This window comes from Rhinatrema bivittatum, chromosome 9, assembly GCF_901001135.1.
Source record: "Rhinatrema bivittatum chromosome 9, aRhiBiv1.1, whole genome shotgun sequence".
Lineage (NCBI taxonomy): Eukaryota > Metazoa > Chordata > Amphibia > Gymnophiona > Rhinatrematidae > Rhinatrema > Rhinatrema bivittatum.
The window spans coordinates 198,082,137-198,100,730 of NC_042623.1; the positions used below are offsets into that span (position 1 = coordinate 198,082,137).

General features: G+C 42.6%; 1 protein-coding gene across 5 annotated transcripts in view; it reads left to right on the forward strand.

The window, feature by feature from the left end:
* Window positions 1-18,594, forward strand: part of ZBTB38 (zinc finger and BTB domain containing 38) — an 83,114-nt gene that overhangs the window by 53,537 nt on the left and 10,983 nt on the right. Inside the window, exon 2 of one of the 5 annotated variants that reach the window (XM_029615962.1) lies at window positions 10,723-10,931. The exons of 3 other annotated variants lie outside the window; for them this stretch is intronic. The gene's annotated coding sequence lies outside the window, so the exon portion shown is untranslated. The remainder of the gene's footprint in view (window positions 1-10,722; window positions 10,932-18,594) is intronic. One more of the 5 variants, XM_029615961.1, reaches the window with a different exon arrangement.

The window sequence follows — 18,594 nt, forward strand, 5'->3', positions numbered from 1 at the left end:
TAGATGATTTTGGCAAAAAGGTTTTGCAAGGGGCAATGCTTAAAGCAAAGATTCAGCAACACCAATTTTATATTGCTCAATATTTATATGAATTACTACAAAACATCAAAGCCAAATCGAACTTAGATTCACAAGACACCCAGCAAAAGCAATGTATACTAGACTTGGAAGAAGGACTCAGTCATCTACTTTGAACGGCCTATGAAAGATTTGATACCTCAGCTCGAATTTCAGCATCAGCTATAGCAGCCCGAAGGATAGCATGGCTTCGAGCAAGTGCAATCCACAAAGAAGTCCATGACAAATTGGCGGTCCTCCCATGTAGGGGAGACACTTTTGTTTGGGGGAAAGCTCAGAGAAACAGTAACGGAATTGAAAGAACAGAGCATAGCTGGCTCATCATTAACGACACCCGCTGACCAAGCCCCTCCAAGGCATTATTACCCGCCGTACAGGAAACCATTTTATCCTAAGCATTTTTATAGGCCATATACATCTTACAGATCTCTGCCCTACTAACCGAGATCACAACCAAAAACCACTCGGAGTCAGGGACAAAATTGATCTCAGAGAACACCAAAACAGCCACAACTGACTGTTCCAAAACCACAACAGTCTTTTTGAGCCAGACTGGGTCACAGCAACAATTACAGGAGTGGAGCCAAATCACATCAGACTGTTGGGTGCTCAGTATAGTAAGGAAAGGGTATCAACTAAAATTCCGAACAATGCCAAAGTTACCACAGTCCCACCTTCTCGAAAAATAGAGGAAATCCCACTTCTGCTTCAAGAGGTACAATTACTCTTCGTTAGCATGCGATTCAAGAACTACCACATCACCAAACACCATTGTGGGTTTTACTCTCAATACTTCCTCATCCCCAAAAAGAGTGGGGGTTTACGCCCGATTCTGGACCTCAGGCCTCTAAACAGATACCTTCAGAGAGAAAAATTCAAGATGTCTTCTCTGAAAACAATTTTACCCTTTCTACAACTCATTGATTGGATGTGCTCTCTAGACGTAAAGGATGCATATACTCACATCCCAATGCACCAGGCTTCGTGACGTTACCTTTGTTTTCAAATAAACGCCAAACATTTTCAGTACAAGGTTCTTCCCTTTGGCCTTTCTTCCACTACCCAGGGTATTCACAAAATGCCTAATAGTAGCTGCGGCCCACCTCCGGAAACAAGGCATAAAACTGTTTCCCTACCTAGACGACTGGCTGGTAGCGGCAAAAAGCTCCAAACTACTACAAAAACATCAGTTACAAATGATTACTTGTCTCGAAACTTTAGGATTCATTGTCATTTACGAAAAGTACACCTGGCCTCATCTCAAACTCAAAAGTTTATAGGTGCAATTTTGAACACGCCTAGGCAAGGCCTTCCTTCCACAGGAAAGAATTTACACATTTCAAAATCTAGCCTCGACACTACAATTATTTCCACGTCCCACAGCTTGGCAAGTCCTCACAGTATTGGGTCACATGGCAGTGGTCATATATATAGTTCCCCACACTCGCCTTCACATGAATTGTTTTATAATGAGGCCTGAAAATTCAATGGAAGCAACACTTCCATCCCATGTCAAAGCGAGTAACCCTGACTCAACCAGTGTCATACGATTTGGATTGGTGGCTGAGTCCTGGAAGCTTAGTCGCCCCTTTTCGGAACCTGACTCATCAAATAATAACTACTACAGATGCTTCCACAAAAGGATGGGGGAACACACGTATTAGACTTCAAGACACAAGGTCTTTGGTCCCCCAATGAAAGATTGCACCAAATCAATCTCCTGGAGCTCCGTGCCATATGATATGCAAGCAAAACTTTCTCCCACAACCTATGCAACAGAACTGTCATAGTCTACACAGACAGCCGAGTAGCTATGTTCTACGTAAACAAAGAAGGCGAGTCAGGTGGGCCCTGACTCACTCCATTCGCATCCAAGCTACCTATCTACCGGGAATAACCAACATAGAGGCCGACCGCCTCAGCAGAATCTTTTACCCTCATGAATGTGAACTTCACCAGGAGGTAGCAAACTCCCTCTTTAAGAAAAGGAGAACTCCACATATAGATCTGTTTGCAACCGAACAAAACACAAAGCATCAAAACCTCTGCTCCCTATATCCAAGCCAACACAGAGCAACCCAGGATTCCTTTCTACCCAAGTGGTTGGAACATCTACTATATGCGTTCCCTCCAATTCCGCTGTTTGTTTATTTATTTAAAAATATTTGTATACCGCTTTTACAAAATAAAATTGGTTAAAATGGTTCACATACAGGCACATACATAATATAAAATTCATAATATAATATAAAACCAAAATAAGTAACAAAAATAAAACAGATAAAATAGAACTAAAAAGTAAGTCATGAATTAAAATTAATATCCAGTTTGAATGAACAAAAGGAGACAAGACAAAAATATTATTGATTAACTTAAATGTTAACTAGAGTATTACAGAAATGCATAGCGAATGAGCCAGATCTCATTCTCGTAGCTTCGGCGTGGCCCAGACAACCCTGGTATGCCTGCCTTAATGCATCTTTCCATACATCCACCAATCCTTCTACCGAGCAGACCAGACCTTCTAACACAGGACGAAGGGTCGCTGCTATACCCGATGAAAGACTCCATTTAACAAAAATTAATAATCCAACAACCGCTAGACACTAATAAATATCAATGTTATAATAAATCCAGCACAAAGAAATTAGGATGGTAATTTGTATTAAACTCTGGGGAAACCTCAAAGTGCCTCTGAAGGCTACCCACTCGCTCTTAAGCACAACTCTAAGAGACGCTAGAGTTTTAATCATTGGTGACCCAGAGTGAATGATTCTTCCTTGAGAAGCTATCATATGTTCGGGTTTAAATCCACTTTAAAGCATGGACTTGTAATAAGTGTTTCTTAACAATCTATGGTTCACAATGAGATGATGCCAGGCACATTCATAGAGTATCTTATGCTGTCAGTTAGCTATCCATCCGACATCGCAATGTTTCGGAAGATGATCCTTCTTCAGGGAGACATAGTGTGCATGACGCTGACAGCTTGTGACTAATGGGAACCTGAAATAATAATGTGAAAAAACAACCCTTTCAATGATGTGTTTCATCTAAATGATGGCGGAACAAGTCTTTAACAGCATGGAGATTGAAAAGGAGATATTAAGCCATCTTCAAATTCCAACAAATTAAGGACATTCTCATCTCTTCGAGAAAACCGTCCACAAGGAAAAATTACGCAGGCAAATGGCAAAGATATAGTCATTGGTGCGCATCAACAGGTCTTAACCCTATTTCCTCCTCCCCAGAACATCTACTTGAATACCTTCATAATCTCTATTTCTGGTTTAGCTGTCTCTTCCATAAGAATACATCTCAGTTCCAAAGCAGCTTACCATGCAACTGTGCAAGGAACACCAATATCAATCAACTCTCCTTCTGCTATCTCGCTTTATGAAAGGTGCCTTAAAGCTCAGACCTCCAATCACAAAACCAGCAATACCTTGGGACTTAAATGTGGTTTTGGAAGCATTAATGTTCCCACCTTTTGAATTGATGCAAACATCTTCATTAAAATTTCTCACTTGGAAGATGTTATTCCTGGAAGCCATAATATCAGCTCGACAAGTCAGTGAACTACAGACCTTAGTCCACTACTCCCATTTCCTCCAATTCTATCGACAGAGTCACCATATGGACTCACCTGTCCTTCCTTCCAAAGGTAGTTTAGGCTTTTCATCTGAATCAGACTATTACCCTACCAACTTTTTTCCCGAAACCACACGCCACTAGTAGAGAAGCCCTACTACATACGCTGGACTGTAAACGAGCATTAGCCTACTACAAACAAAGAACTGCCACTACCAATAGACATTCCCAACTTTTTTTCTCTTTCAACCCGAATGCTCCTGGTTTACTGGTGACAAAAAGGACACTATCCAACTGGCTTTCTCAGTGCATATTTTTTTGTTACACTGCAAAGTCACGACAGCTATCTTCCAAAGTATAGGCTCATCAGCTGAGAGCAATCTCAACTTCGATAGTGCAACTTAGACAAGGCCCAGTGGAAGACATCTGTAAAACAGCTACATGGTCTTCACTACATACCTTCACGCCTCACTATTGTCTACAAAATCCGATGCACTCATGGGGAAACAGATATTACATCACGTAATAAATTCATAAACTGTCCACCCTTTGCAAGGATACAAGATGTAAAAAAAATAAATAAATGATAAAGTCTAATATATTTATACATATATATATTTTTTTTCCTTTAGGGTATATCCCATGCTTCAGATTCTGGCTAGGGACTCCCAGAAAGCATGGCTAATTCAGCCTGCTTATCTGTGGAAAAAAGCAAGTTTGCTTACCGTAAACGATGTTTTCCTTGGCTAGCAGGATGAATTAGCCATGCTTCCCCACCCAACTCCCTGGACAGTTTTTCTATTTAATCATATCTCTGTTTCATCTCTAAACGCCCCTATTTACCTTTTGCTATATTATAAACTGACAGAGAAGAGTAATTGTGTGGGCAGCAACTGCACAGTCGCACAGGAACGAGACAAGGATGAACGTTTTCAATCTTCTATGAGAAGTTCCACACTGGGCCCAGAAAGCATGGCTAATTCATCCTGCTATCCATGGAAAACACTGTTTACGGTAAGCAAACTTGCTTTTTTTGCACGAGCAACACTTTTAAAATCTACCTGTTTGTTAGCTTCCCTAATCTCTGTTAGTATTTCATCATCAGTTCATTCAGTTGAACGGTAGTACACTCCCACTGTTGTTCTAGTCCCCATCTCATGTGGAATTTCTATCCTTAAAAATTGTACAGTATATTTTGTTTCAAAAAATAGGAAAGAATAAAGAAAATGTCTTGAGTGCATAAGCCTTCCCCCCCCCCGACTCAATACTTATTTGGAAGTCTTTCGTGCAGCAATACAGCCATGGATCAGGTAGGATAAGTGTCTACCAACTTTGCAAAGTGGGATGGTGCAATTTTGCCTATTCTTCTTGGCATAAGGTTTCAAGTTCTACCATGTTGGCTGGAGATTGTGGACTGCAGACTTCATGTCTTGCCACACATTTTCTGTTGGATTCAGATCTGGATTTTGACTGGGCAACTCAAGGACCTTCATAGGAACATAGTAAATGATGGCAGATAAAAATAAGAACATAAGAAAATGCCATACTGGGTCAGACCAAGGGTCCATCAAGCCCAGCATCCTGTTTCCAACAGTGGCCAATCCAGGCCATAAGAACCTGGCAAGTACCCAAAAACTAAGTCTATTCCATGTAACCATTGTTAATGGCAGTGGCTATTCTCTAATTGAACTTAATAGCAGGTAATGGACTTCTCCTCCAAGAACTTATCCAATCCTTTTTTAAACACAGCTATACTAACTGCACTAACCACATTCTCCGGCAACAAATTCCAGAGTTAATTGTGCGTTGAGTAAAAAAGAACTTTCTCCGATTAGTTTTAAATGTGCCCCATGCTAACTTCATGGAGTGCCCCCTAGTCTTTCTACTATCCGAAAGAGTAAATAACCGATTCACATCTACCCGTTCTAGACCTCTCATGATTTTAAACACCTCTATCATATCCCCCCTCAGTCGTCTCTTCTCCAAGCTGAAAAGTCCTAACCTCTTAGTCTTTCCTCATAGGGGAGTTGTTCCATTCCCCTTATCATTTTGGTAGCCCTTCTCTGTACCTTCTCCATTGCAATTATATCTTTTTTGAGATGCGGCGACCAGAATTGTACACAGTATTCAAGGTGCGGTCTCACCATGGAGCGATACAGAGGTTTTATTCACCATTCCTTTTCTAATAATTCCCAACATTCTGTTTGCTTTTTTGACTGCCGCAGCACACTGCACCAACTATTTCAATGTCTGCCCAGCAATTTGCTTGGATGGTAATTGCTGCCTCATGCAGGTTACTGCCCCCTCCTTCCTTCTGTTAAGGGTAGTAACTGCCGTTCTGTGCAAGATACCCCCATTAAGAAATTTTGTATTTTATATTACCCTTTTTCTTCATTTCCATCTTCTAGCCATTAGGGATCCTCTGTCTCGTTCCTGTGTTTATTCCTTGTGATTTGAATTCCATTACCACCTCTTCTAGGAGGGCATTCCATACATCCACCATGAAGAAATAGTTCCTTATAATTTTCCTGAGTCTACTGGAGTTTCAAATCAAGACCCCCAGTTCTTACAGCTTCCTTTCCATTCTCTTATGTTTTGCTTTGTGCTTAGGATGAGAGCTGTCACAGACTGAAACAGGTTTCCTCTAGGATCTGCCTGTACTTTGCACCATTCAGCTTTCCCTCGATCTTCACAAGCCTCCCTGGCCCCGTTGTTGCTGTAGGGATGGTGTTTAGTAGGATGACGTGCTTTTGTTTGTTTGCACCACACATATTGCTTAGCATTGAGACCAAAAAGTTCCACTTTGGTCTCATCGGACTACAAAACCCTCTCCCCCCATGTATGCAGTGTTCCCTAAATTTCCTTTTTCATATGCTATGTGCTCGCCGTGTGCCTTTTCTTCAGCAGTGGCTTTCTTCTTTCTACCTTCCCTTACAGGCCATGTTTATGGAGTGATTTGAAATTGTTGAACACCTAGATCTCTTTCTTGGGTTGTAGCACCTAATATGGAACCCAACATTGTGTAATTATAGCATGGGTTATTTTCCCTATATGCATCACCTTGCACTTATCCACATTAAATTTCATCTGCCATTTGGATGCCCAATTTTCCAGTCTCACAAGGTCTTCCTGCAATTTATCACAATCTGCTTGTAATTTAACTACTCTGAACAATTTTGTGTCATCTGCAAATTTGATTATCTCACTCATCGTATTTCTTTCCAGATCATTTATAAATATATTGAAAAGAGATGTTAAGACATTATTGCACCATTACTACTATTTATTTTTTCACAGGATCACCTTATGAAATCCAGATGTTTAACACTGGATCTATTAAAATTAGGAACTAGTTTCTGACTAATTCAGGTTTGCCAGTGTGCAGAAAATCATGTGCCAGGATATTGTAATGGCCCAATGAATTAAAAAAAAATGTAATTTCTTGTTCAAAAATAAGGTTAGAGGGATGCAGTGGAGGCAGTATTCACAGCCTCTGGGGATAGAGGAGGGAGTCACGTGCAGTGCACAATGGTAGTGCTTAGTGATTATTTCTTTCTTTCTTTATTTAACACTTTTCTATACCGACCTTCATATCAGATCGGTTTACATGTAACAAAGGGTATAACTTAAACAAGAACAATTCACTAGAAGCGGAAGTTACATATAACAAGGGTAGATAACTTGGAGGCTAGGCTAGTCAGAGGTATAGGACAGTGTAACTGAAGAGAACTAGAAAAGGCAATGGAACAAAAGAAACGGCGGCTTAATTATAATGTCTAAACATAGCGGGGCGTTAGCCGGTAAAGCAGAGTCCTGTCCGGTTGACAATTAATGGCTTAGAAAGTTAGGGGAAGGCCTGGAGGAAGAGCCAGGTCTTAAGTTTTTTGCGGAAAGTTCGAAGGCAAGGTTCTCTAGTCTGAGGTCAGTGGGCATATTGTTCCAGATAATTGGACCTGCTGTAGAGAATGCTCGTTCTTTGGTGTATGATAGTCGCGTGGCTTTTGTTGGGGGAACTTGCAGGGTACCTTTGTACGCTTCTCTTATAGGTCTTGAGGATGAATATAATTTGAGAGGAATCTGGAGGTCTAGTTGTTGCTGATTGTATATGGTTTTATGAATTGTGGTGAGGGCCTTGTGCATTATTCTATATTTTATTGGCAGCCAGTGAAGGTTCCGAAGTATGGGAGTGATGTGCGAACCTCTGTTGGTGTTGGTTAGGATTCTGGCTGCCGAATTCTGGAGCATCTGTAATGGTTTGATGGCGGAGAAAGGGAGTCCGAGAAGGAGAGCGTTGCAGTAATCTGTTTTGGAAAAGAGTGTGGTTTGGAGCACGGTCCTAAAGTCCTGGAAATGGAGGAGAGGTTTGAGCCTTTTCATAACTTGGAGTCTGTAGAAACAATCCTTGGCAGTGTTGTTGATGGATTTCTTTAGATTCAGGTGGTTATCAAGGATGACTCCTAGGTCCCTTACTTGTGAGATCTGGGTGTTGGATGATGTCAGATGGGTTAGGGCTGAGTGGTCGGGGGAAATGAGAAGGAGTTCTGTCTTAGATGCATTGAGGACTAGGTTAAGACCGGAGAGTAGGCTGTTAAGAGCTTGAAAGCAGCTTTCCCAGTATGAGAGTGTTTTAGAGAGTGATTCTGTTATGGGGATCAGAATCTGTATGTCGTCTGCATAGAGGTAGTGGATTAATTTTAGTTTTGTAAGCAGCTGGCAGAGGGGGAGGAGATAGATATTGAAGAGGGTGGGGGACAGGGAGGATCCTTGCGGTACGCCTAAAGTTGATTTGACGTCTGAAGATTCTTTATTATTAATGTTTACCTTAAAACTCCTGTTGCTGAGGAAGGAAGAGAACCATTTATGTGCGGATCCTGATAATCCGATTTCTGAAAGCCGATTTAGTAGGATGGTGTGGTTCACGGTGTCAAAGGCTGCGGAGATATCTAGAAGGATCAGGATGAATGACAGTCCTTTGTCAAGGCCCATGATGATGTGGTCCGAGAGTGAGATAAGGAGGGATTCTGTACTTAATGATTTACGAAAACCATATTGGGATGGATAGAGGATATTGTGTTCTTCCAGATAATCTGAGAGTTGCGTATTTACCAGTTTCTCCATGATTTTGGCCAGAAAAGGAAGGTTAGATATGGGGCGGAAATTGGTGGGATCTCTCGTGTCCAGGCTAGGTTTCTTTAGTAGGGGTTTGAGGGAGGCTGTTTTTAGTTTGTCGGGGTATATTCCTTGGGAGAGTGAGCAGTTTATGATATTGGTCAAAGGTCTGGAGATAGTCGCCGGGATGAGAAGCAGAAGTTTAGTTGGAATGTGATCTGATGGGTGGTTGGAAGGTTTCAGCTTCTTATTAGACTCGGGGTGCGTACCTTCTGGGCTTTGGAGAGACCTGTGGTCTGTCATTGTGGTGCCCTATAAATGAAGGCTCATGGCACTCTAGCCCAAGTAAAGGTCATTTCCGATTGAGCTGGAAGCTCAAATGAATCAAAGGAATTTGCCAGACCGAAAAAAAAAAAAAAAAAAGGATCCATAGTGGCACCACTGATCACAGCAACATAATTTTAAGTGATGTTTAAATGACCTTTCAGTTCAGTTCCTGTTCTGGTGTTCTTATTTTGCCCTCATTCCCTTTATAGGGCTAGGTGTTCCTTCTCCCCCTGATAATCTCACGTACAGGGTGCCCAACTTTCAAGCGTATCCCCCGGACAGCATTTGCACGCATAAGTGGACACACGGAGATTGATGCTAATATTTTATAAACTGTGAGGCAAGAACGCACCGTTTATAAAATACCACACATTTCTGTTCCAAAAGTACATCTCAGCATGCATATAAATATTTCCAATGCAAGAAAACACGTACTCGTAACAATTTTATAAACTATCAGGCCGATACAGTACAGTGCGCTCTGCGTGTTTTCGACGCGCTAGCTTTACCCCTTATTCAGTAATGGGTAATAGCGTGTCGAAAACGCGCGTCCACCCCCCCCCCCCCCCCCCCGCCCCCAAACCTAATAGCGCCCGCAACATGCAAATGCATGTTGATGGACCTATTAGGTATTCCCGCACGATTCAGAAAGCAAAATGTGCAGCCAAGCCGCACATTTTACTTTCAGAAATTAGCACCTACCCAAAGGTAGGCGTTAATTTCTCCGGGCACCGGGAAAGTGCACAGAAAAGCAGTTTTTACTGCTTTTCTGTGCACCCTCCGACTTAATATCATAGCGATATTAAGTCGGAGATCCCAAAAGTTTAAAAAAAATAAAAATAAAAATTTGAAATCGGCCTGCGGCTCGTGGGTTGAAAATCGGACGCTTAATTTTGCTGGCGTCCAGTTTCCAAACCCGTGGCTGTCAGCGGGTTTGAGAACCGACGCCGGCAAAATTGAGCATCTGCTGTCAAACCCGCTGACAGCTGCCGCTCCTGTCCAAAAAGAGGCGCTAGGGACGCGCTAGTGTCCCTAGCACCTCTTTTTGCCGCAGGCCCTCATTTGAATACAGAATCGCGCGCACACAGGAGAGCGGGCGTTCGCCTGCTCTCCCGCGACTTTTACTGTATCGGCCCATATGTGCCTAAGTTTTGTGTGAAATAATTGCGGCACCACACAAATGAACACCCAGTATTAAATGCAAAATACATGTGTGTGTACTGTTTTGCTAATACTTCAGATCAACATTTCGCCAATACCTCCACCAGTTCACCCAGGTCCTTCTCCAGGTCACCTAAATCCTCTGGCACTTCACCCCCAAGCCCCCACTAGTTGAACCTGAGCTCCTACCTAAAAACTGCAGACAGCAGACAAGTTCAATTTCACTTATGGGAGTCAATTAATAGGTGTAAAAGCGTATGAACAAATTTGCTAATGTATACATGTAGGACCTCTTTTAAAGTAACGACTTCTCAACGCTGCCCTTGAAAACCTCGAGACTGCCCCTTTTTTGCCTGGTAAAATATACATGCAAAAGCAAAAAGTGCACACATTCTCAGGAGTTTATAAAATATGATATATGCATATGAATGCACTTTTTTTGTACAAAACCTCTAGAAAATACACCCCACAGTGAACAGGAGCAGAGAGACCAGACTTGAGTATGCACCAGCTGCCATTGTCACTGTGGCGAAAGACCAGGAAGCCACAAGCTGCTGCCCGTGCTTAAAGAAAATTTGAGGCTCTGCCTGAAGTTGAGGGGTGTGAGTCACTGCAAGAGAATTAAAAGCAAAATTTTGAAGATTGAAAACAATGAGAACCAGTAGGTACTGCTGCTTAGCAAGTGTTATAAACCAGTATGCATGAAACAAAGTACTTTCTGTGTAGGACTTTCCTACTTATCATATCCTTCCTCTGTTTTTGATTGGTCTAACTGTGGTTCCCATGAGATATATTTATGTACAGTGGAGGTAGTACATGCAGATCTATCACACAACTATTCATTTTAGATATCCTGAAAACCAGATTGGCTAGGGGTTTCTCTAGGACCAGGTTGGGGACCATTAAAAACGTTTTCAGAAATATTCAAAGTAGAAAGCATGCGAGGGTGGCAGACCATTAGACGATCAAGGGGTAAAAGGGAAGACAAAGCCATAGCAGAGAAAGTAAATTAATTCTTTGCTTTGGTCTTCACTGAGGAAGATGTTTTGCTAATACTTCAGATCAACATTTCGCCAATACCTCCACCAGTTCACCCAGGTCCTTCTCCAGGTCACCTAAATCCTCTGGCACTTCACCCCCAAGCCCCCACTAGTTGAACCTGAGCTCCTACCTAAAAACTGCCCACACCATCAGTAGGCAGACACTGTTGGGGACAAAAGCTAGTCTTCACCTCTACCAACCCCTTTCTCTGCAGGTTGAGACCTAGGGTTTGGGGACAGGCAAGATTTAGACAAGGACCCAATAAGCAGAGCAAGTCCAGAAGCAGGCCAGAGGTCAGGGCAGGCAGCGTATAGGCTAGATCTAGTTTCAGGCAGTAGTCAGAGCTGTTGGTATTCAAGTGTAAATGATTACCAAGTAGGAGTCTGGGCAGGCAGCATTCAGACATCAACAGAATGGCAGGCAGAGGTTGAGACAGGTGGAATACAAGCGAGGCAAGAAAAAAGCAGGGATAATGCACAGAAGACTAGTCTGGAGGGCAAGGAGGTAGAGGGAATGGAGTAGAAAGCAGGGAGTGGGTCAGGTGAGGTGAAGAGAGGTACAAGGAGGAGTGAGGAAGGGAAGGCAAGGATGGATCTAGGGCAGGATGAAGCTGGGCAGGCAGGAACAGGAAATGGAGTGGAGGTAAGGTCAGGAGTAACACACACTGCTGCAAGGCAGGAGGACCTCTTGCTGAGATGCTGGCTGGTTGCAAAGGACTTCCTTATATACTCATGCAGGATATGATGTCTATAGCCAGCACCACAGGAAGTCCCAGCTGGAGGATCTATGAAAGGAGAGCAGAGCTACAGGAAGTTCATCTTTGTATGCAGTTTGATGCTGGAGGCACTTCAGATTAGAGATGGAACAGACAATATCATAATACTTCTTTATCGCTCCATGGTTTGACCTTATCTTGAATATTGTGTGCAATTCTGGTCACCACATCTCAAAAAAAGATATAATAGAATCAGAAAAGGTACAGAAAAGGGTAAACAAAAAAGTAAAGGGGATGGTTCGAGTCCCCTATGAGGAAAGGCTAAAGATGCTAGGCTCTTCAGCATGAGGTGTATAAAATAATGAGTGGATTGGAACAAGTAAACATTAATCAGTTGTTTACTCTTTGGAAAAGTTCAAAGCCTAGGGGACACTAGGTGATACACTTAAAACTAATAAGAGAACATATTTTTTTATTCAACCCTTAATTAAGCTCTGGAATTTGTTGCCAGAGGATCTGGTGAAAGCTATTAGTATAGCTGTGTTTAAAAAAAGGTTTGGACAAGTTCCTGGAGGAAAAAAATTCATAAACCATTATTAAGGTGGAGTAGCAGAAATCCATTTCTTACCCTTTGGGATAAGCAGCTTAGAATCTCTCTACCCCTTGGGATCCTGCCAGGTACTTGTGACCTGGATTGGCCACTGTTGGAAACAGGATACTGAGCTTGATGATCCTTTTGTTCTGACCCGGTATGGCAAGTCTTAGTTTATATGTTCTTTAGGTTGTGAAAGTACCAGAACACAAGCTGCAGCAATGGGATTTGCTGGGATCAGCATATAGATCCTTAAAAGAAATAAGACTATAAGTAGCGCTATGTTAAGTCAGAGCAGTGTTTCATTGAACCCAGCATTCTGTCTCTGACAGTGGCCGTTTTGGGGCTCTCAGAAGTAACTAGAAGATGAGATCCAGTCCCTTTTTTCTATCAATAAGTCTGCCTGGCTAATAATTGTTAATGGACTTGTTCTCCAGAGAATTGTCCTAACCACTTTTAAACTCGGCTATATTATTAGATGTAACCGCATTCTCTAGTAGCAGATTCCATGGTTTAATTATGTGTTAACTGAAAAAAATACTTCCGAAATTTATTTTAATCTGCTAGCAGTTAATTTCATGGCATGCACTGTAGTCCTAGTACTGTTTGAAAGAATAAATTACCATTTCTTATTACTTCTGCCACACCACTCCTGATTTTTGTATAAACCTACTGCTACTACTTAACACTTTACAGTATTATGCGACATCTGAATGGCTGCACACAAACATGTAAAAGAGAGTCCCTTCTCAGTAGAGCTTAAATCCAACCAAGACAAATATACAGGGCAAAAGAAACTTTGGAAATTTCATTTATTAAGAAAATGGTTTGAAATCAATAAGCAGATTTAAAAAAAAAATAATGGGATTTTAGATGGGATTTAATAAGGCAAGAATGGGAGCATCATCCACCAGCTGAGAGAAACTATTCCAAGCATATGGTGCAGCCAGGTGGAAGCGCAGACTTGGGAATTGGCGGCAGAGGAGAAGGGAATAGATAGGAGTGACTTGCCTGATGAGCAGCGTGCATGAGGAGAGATGTAGAGAGAGAGAGAGAAAATAAGTAATGAGGAGCTACAGAGTGAAAGCTCTTGTAGATGAGTAAGAGGAGCTTGAAATGGATGTGGGAAGAGATAGGAAACCAATGCAGTAACTTGAGAAGAGAGATTATCTGAATGTAATGACTTTGGCGAAAGATAAGTTGTGCAGCTGAATTTAGGATAGACTGTAGTGGAGAGAATTGGTTGACTGAGAGACCTGTGAGGAGCAGGTTACAGTAGTCTGAGCAGGAGGTGATGATGGATAGGAGTTCTGATAGTGTGTTCAGAAAGGAAGGGTTTAATTTGGGTAATGTTACAGAGAGAGAGACATTTTAGCATTGTTTTGGATATAGGTAGAGAAGGAGAGGGACGAGTCAAAGATGATCTCAAGAGAACTGGGAGGATTATACATAGAGAGGAAGGTTACTTGGGGTGAAAGCTAAGGAGCTCTGTCTTGGCTTTTGCGCCGGAGGTGAACCCTTGGGCTGCGGTCCTACAGGTCCCCACCGTCGGCAGGCGAAGAGGGCTGATGGGCGGAGACCGGCTGGCGCTTCACCAATACCAGCCCTCGTTCCCCGCGGGTTGAGCCTTTGGGTACCGGGGCCAGCTGGACTTAGGTGGGCCTCCGTCAGTCGTCATCGATGGAAGGATCAAGGTCAGCCCAGAGGCAGCAACAGGAGAGGGTAACAGTCTGTACTAGACTAGGCGGAGACCCGGGCGCCAACAGAACCAAAGTCAGACGGGGCGCCCGAGCAAGAACAGGCCGAAGCCTGAATAGGCCAGGCCCAGGACGAAGACTGAAGAAGCGTTGTACGGCTGGCAGCAATCTGGAAGCGGTGGCAAGCAAGGCTGAAGTCTAGACGAGGAGAGAGTCGACCGAAGTCAGGCAATGCAAAGGTCTGGAGAGAGGCAATGGAGTAGTCAGGCAATGCAAAGGTCTGGGTCTGGAGAGAGGCAACGGAGTAGTCAGGCAATGCAAAGGTCTGGGTCTGGAGAGAGGCAACAGAGTAGTTGGGCAAAGCAGAGGTCCAGGCTTGGAGAGAGTCAGCGGCATGGTCAGGAAAAGCTGTCAAAAGTCCATGAAGGCAATCCGAGGAAAGGTTGAAAATCAGGAACAGGATTCGACGAGGATCAGGAACACGGAGGGTCAGAAGGAGGCAACAACTACTTGACCAGCGAGGAGACCTGTTTTAAAGGCAATTTGAGAAAGTGGAGTCCGGGCTTAAATACCGGAGCTCCGCTGACGTCATCATCTGGGGCCGTGGCTCGGTTCCTGCCGTGGGCCCTATTTTAAGCCTTAGAAATGCGCGTACCTAGGGAGGGGCACGATGCTGAGGTGGCGTCTCTCCGCAGGCCATGCAGTGATGCCAAACACGGAGCACCAGGATCCGTGGCAGAGCCAGAGGCACCAGGGGTGGCCCAAGGACGGGGCCGGCGGCCTTCCGCCAGGGTCGAGGGATCAGGCACTGGATTCGCTTGAGAGAGGTAAGAGGGTTGGGCTGTGGGTCTGCTGCGGCCGGCACATGTAATATTGGCCATGTTGAGTTTAAGGTGATGGTAGGATATCCAGGCAGCAATGTCAAAAAAGCAGGTTGAGATCTGGGACTGGATTCCTGACAAAACTTCTGATGAAGAGCAGTAAATGTTAGAATAATCAGCATAAAGTTGGTATTGAAAACCATGAGAGGAGATCAAAGCACCAAAGTAATTAGTATACAAACAGTTGATGATAGAGCCCAGTACAGATCCTTTAGATATACCAGTCGAAAGTGGGAAGGCAGTAGAGGAGAATCTACCAGAGGACACATTAAAAGTGCGATGGAAGATGTAGAAGAGAACCAAGACAGGTCGGAGTCCTGAAATCCAAGTAAAGACCATATCAAGGAGAGGTGGTGATCACTAGTGTCAAAAGTAGCAGATAGATTAAGGAGGATAGACTGAGAAAAGACTTTTAGTTTAACCATAACAAAGTCATGAGAGACTTTAACAAGCACTGTTTCTTTGGAATGTAGAAGCAGACTGGAGTGGATCCAAGAGTGCCTTTGGATGAAAAAGTCAAGACATCAGTGGTGAACAGTACATTCAAGTAGTTTGAAAGCAAAAGGGAGGAGAGACCTGGAACAATTGTTAACAGGGCAAGTAGGATCCAGTGAGGGTTTTTTGAGGAATGAGGTGATCACAGCATGTTTGAAGGTAGCAGGAACAACTGCCAGAAAATTTAAGACATGCCATCCACGAGGAAGAGACCAAAATATTTGTCTCCTACAATAGGAGCAATACGGGATCTTCCGTTTAGGTTCAGTTTCCCCCGATGGATTAAATGCATAAATTGAGTGGCATCATTTTAAATTGTTGTGAATAGGTACTTCATGAGAATCCGGTGTCAGGATTGGTGAAGATGGGTATAGTTTCTCACTTGGGTCTAACACAGAATTGAAGTAAAAGAAAATTGAATATGAAAGAATTATATGTGGATTCTATGGGCTTTGACTGTTATTCAATGAATTTGGCTGTGGTGTTTCAGAGCTTTCTGTCAGGCCGAAAGTCATGCCTAGCAAGGTCTTTAAATAGATTTTGGTTTTCAGATCTCTTTGACTAGCCGGAAGTGAAGTATGTAGAATGCCCTGAAGCAGCAGTTTAGACTGCAAAACATGGCCATGTCGGCGTTTTTGGTTTCATAGAAGCTCTTCATGAACTGGCGTCTTGTGGTTTATTGGAAGCCTACATGAGCCTGAAAAAGATGAGTGCCTAAACATTGTTGAATGTGAAAATAAGTGAAATTTGACTTTGGATTTAGCAATGGTTAAATAGACGGGGTTTTTTTCCCGTGATGGCAGCTTTAAATGCTACATACACCACTAAGAATTGTTAGTTTAACATTATGGGGGTGCACTGTCAAGTTTTTTTTCCCCCTATTTTTCCATTGCTTCAGATAGAAAAATACATATACGTGTGGCTACATGTTGGCTTTGAATTAAGAAGAAAAAATAAAAAGTAATTAAGTAGAAAAGGGTTTTTTTTGTTGTTGTTTTTTTTTTTAATAAAAATCTTCAAAACATTTTTTGTACATAAAGTGGAGTGTATATTCGACTATTGGTTATAGATCATTTTGGGTACACCAGTGAGTTCCTTTAGTTTGAGCAGGGGTGATATGATTCAGACTTTCAGATACTTGAAAAACTTTAATGATCCAAAGACAACGACAAACCTTTTCAGACGGAAAAAAATCAGCAGAACCAGAGGTCACGAGCTGAGGCTCCGGGGAGGAAGACTAAGAACCAATGTCAGGAAGTATTTCTTCACGGAAAGGGTGGTGGATGCCTGGAATGCCCTTCCGGCGGAAGTGGTGAAGTCTAAAACTGTGAAAGACTTCAAAGGGGCGTGGGATAAACACTGTGGATCCATCAAGTCTAGTGGGCATAAATATAGAGGAGGTGGTAAAACACTGCACGGAGCGGCAGTAGCCACAGAGGCATTCACGGAGCGGGATGCCAGTGGCCAGTAGTTGTTCCACCTTCAGGCAGCAAAATACTGCATGGAGCGGCAGTAGCCACAGAGGCATTCACGGAGCGGGATGCCAGTGGTTTGTGTTCCACCTTCACGGAGCGGAAGGTTGGAGGGCTGCCATCTCCAAAAAAACAAAAACAAAAAAAACAAAAAACAAACAAAGAAAACAGAGGTGGGTAAGAGTATGGGGCAGGGGTGTGGCCGTTTATTGCGGCAGTTGCTACCCCTGATTGAGCTGGATGTTCATTGGGATGCGGATACGGCACTGCTCTCTGCATTGGTGGAGGGGTGGAAGGGAATTGGGGCCGGAGGGTGCTGGAAGCCAATAGTGACGGGGGAGGGGGAGAAAAAAAAAAAAGGGGGGGGGAAGATAATAAAAAAAAAAAAAGGATAAACTGCGTAGCTTGCTGGGCAGACTGGATGGGCCGTTTGGTCTTCTTCTGCCATCATTTCTATGTTTCTATGTTTCTATATATATTGATGCCACATAACATTTTGGAGTCAATATATAGATGACATATTGGTGCTGTGGATTGAAGATGACAGTCTTCTGAATTTATGGCTTGGCTTAATCAATGTGATCCACATTTACAGTTTACTGGTATATTAGTCGAACAGCAGTACCTTTTTTAGACATTACCATTCAATAACATGACAGATTTGAGTTTTCTATATATAATAAACCTACTGATAGAAACTCATTGCTATCACATCAGAGTTGCCATTCTCAATGACTAAAAAATAACCAGCAGGTCATTTTCTGCGATTGCGAAGATTGCTGTTGATATGAGCAGTAATTTTTTAGTAGGTGACTATCCGATAAATGTTATTTAAAAAGCATATAAGAGCACAGTGGGCTAATTGGGCATTATTACTACAAGTAACTCCACGTGATCAAGTGGATCATCCAGTTTGTGTATTACCATATACCCCATATATATTACATATATACAGAGAAGTATATGTTATCATTGGAATGCGTTGAAGTTACACACAATTTTTTCACAACCTCCATTATTTGCTTTACGTCAGGGGAAGAATATACGGGATCATCTTTACATTCGGAATATAGAGAATCATTTACATCTGTGCCCAGTGTGGACATTGCTCTGTATGACCTTACATACATGCAGGAGTTACAATTCCAATACAAAAATTATCCCACCACTTATGATTCATCACTGTTCGTTTATTTCATCTGGTGTTCATGTAAGTTGATCTATGTTGGAAAAAGAGGCGTAAATTATGTACGCAGATTATAGAACACCGGAGTGCCTTAGCGTGTTTAAAGTTGGAGGTACCACTTGTTCAACATTGTGTTTAAAATACACATACATTTGAAGAGCTTTGGTTTTTGGTGTTACAACAGTTTACATTATGGACACGAGGTGGCAACATCAATATGATTTTATTATACACTGAACAAAAATGGTT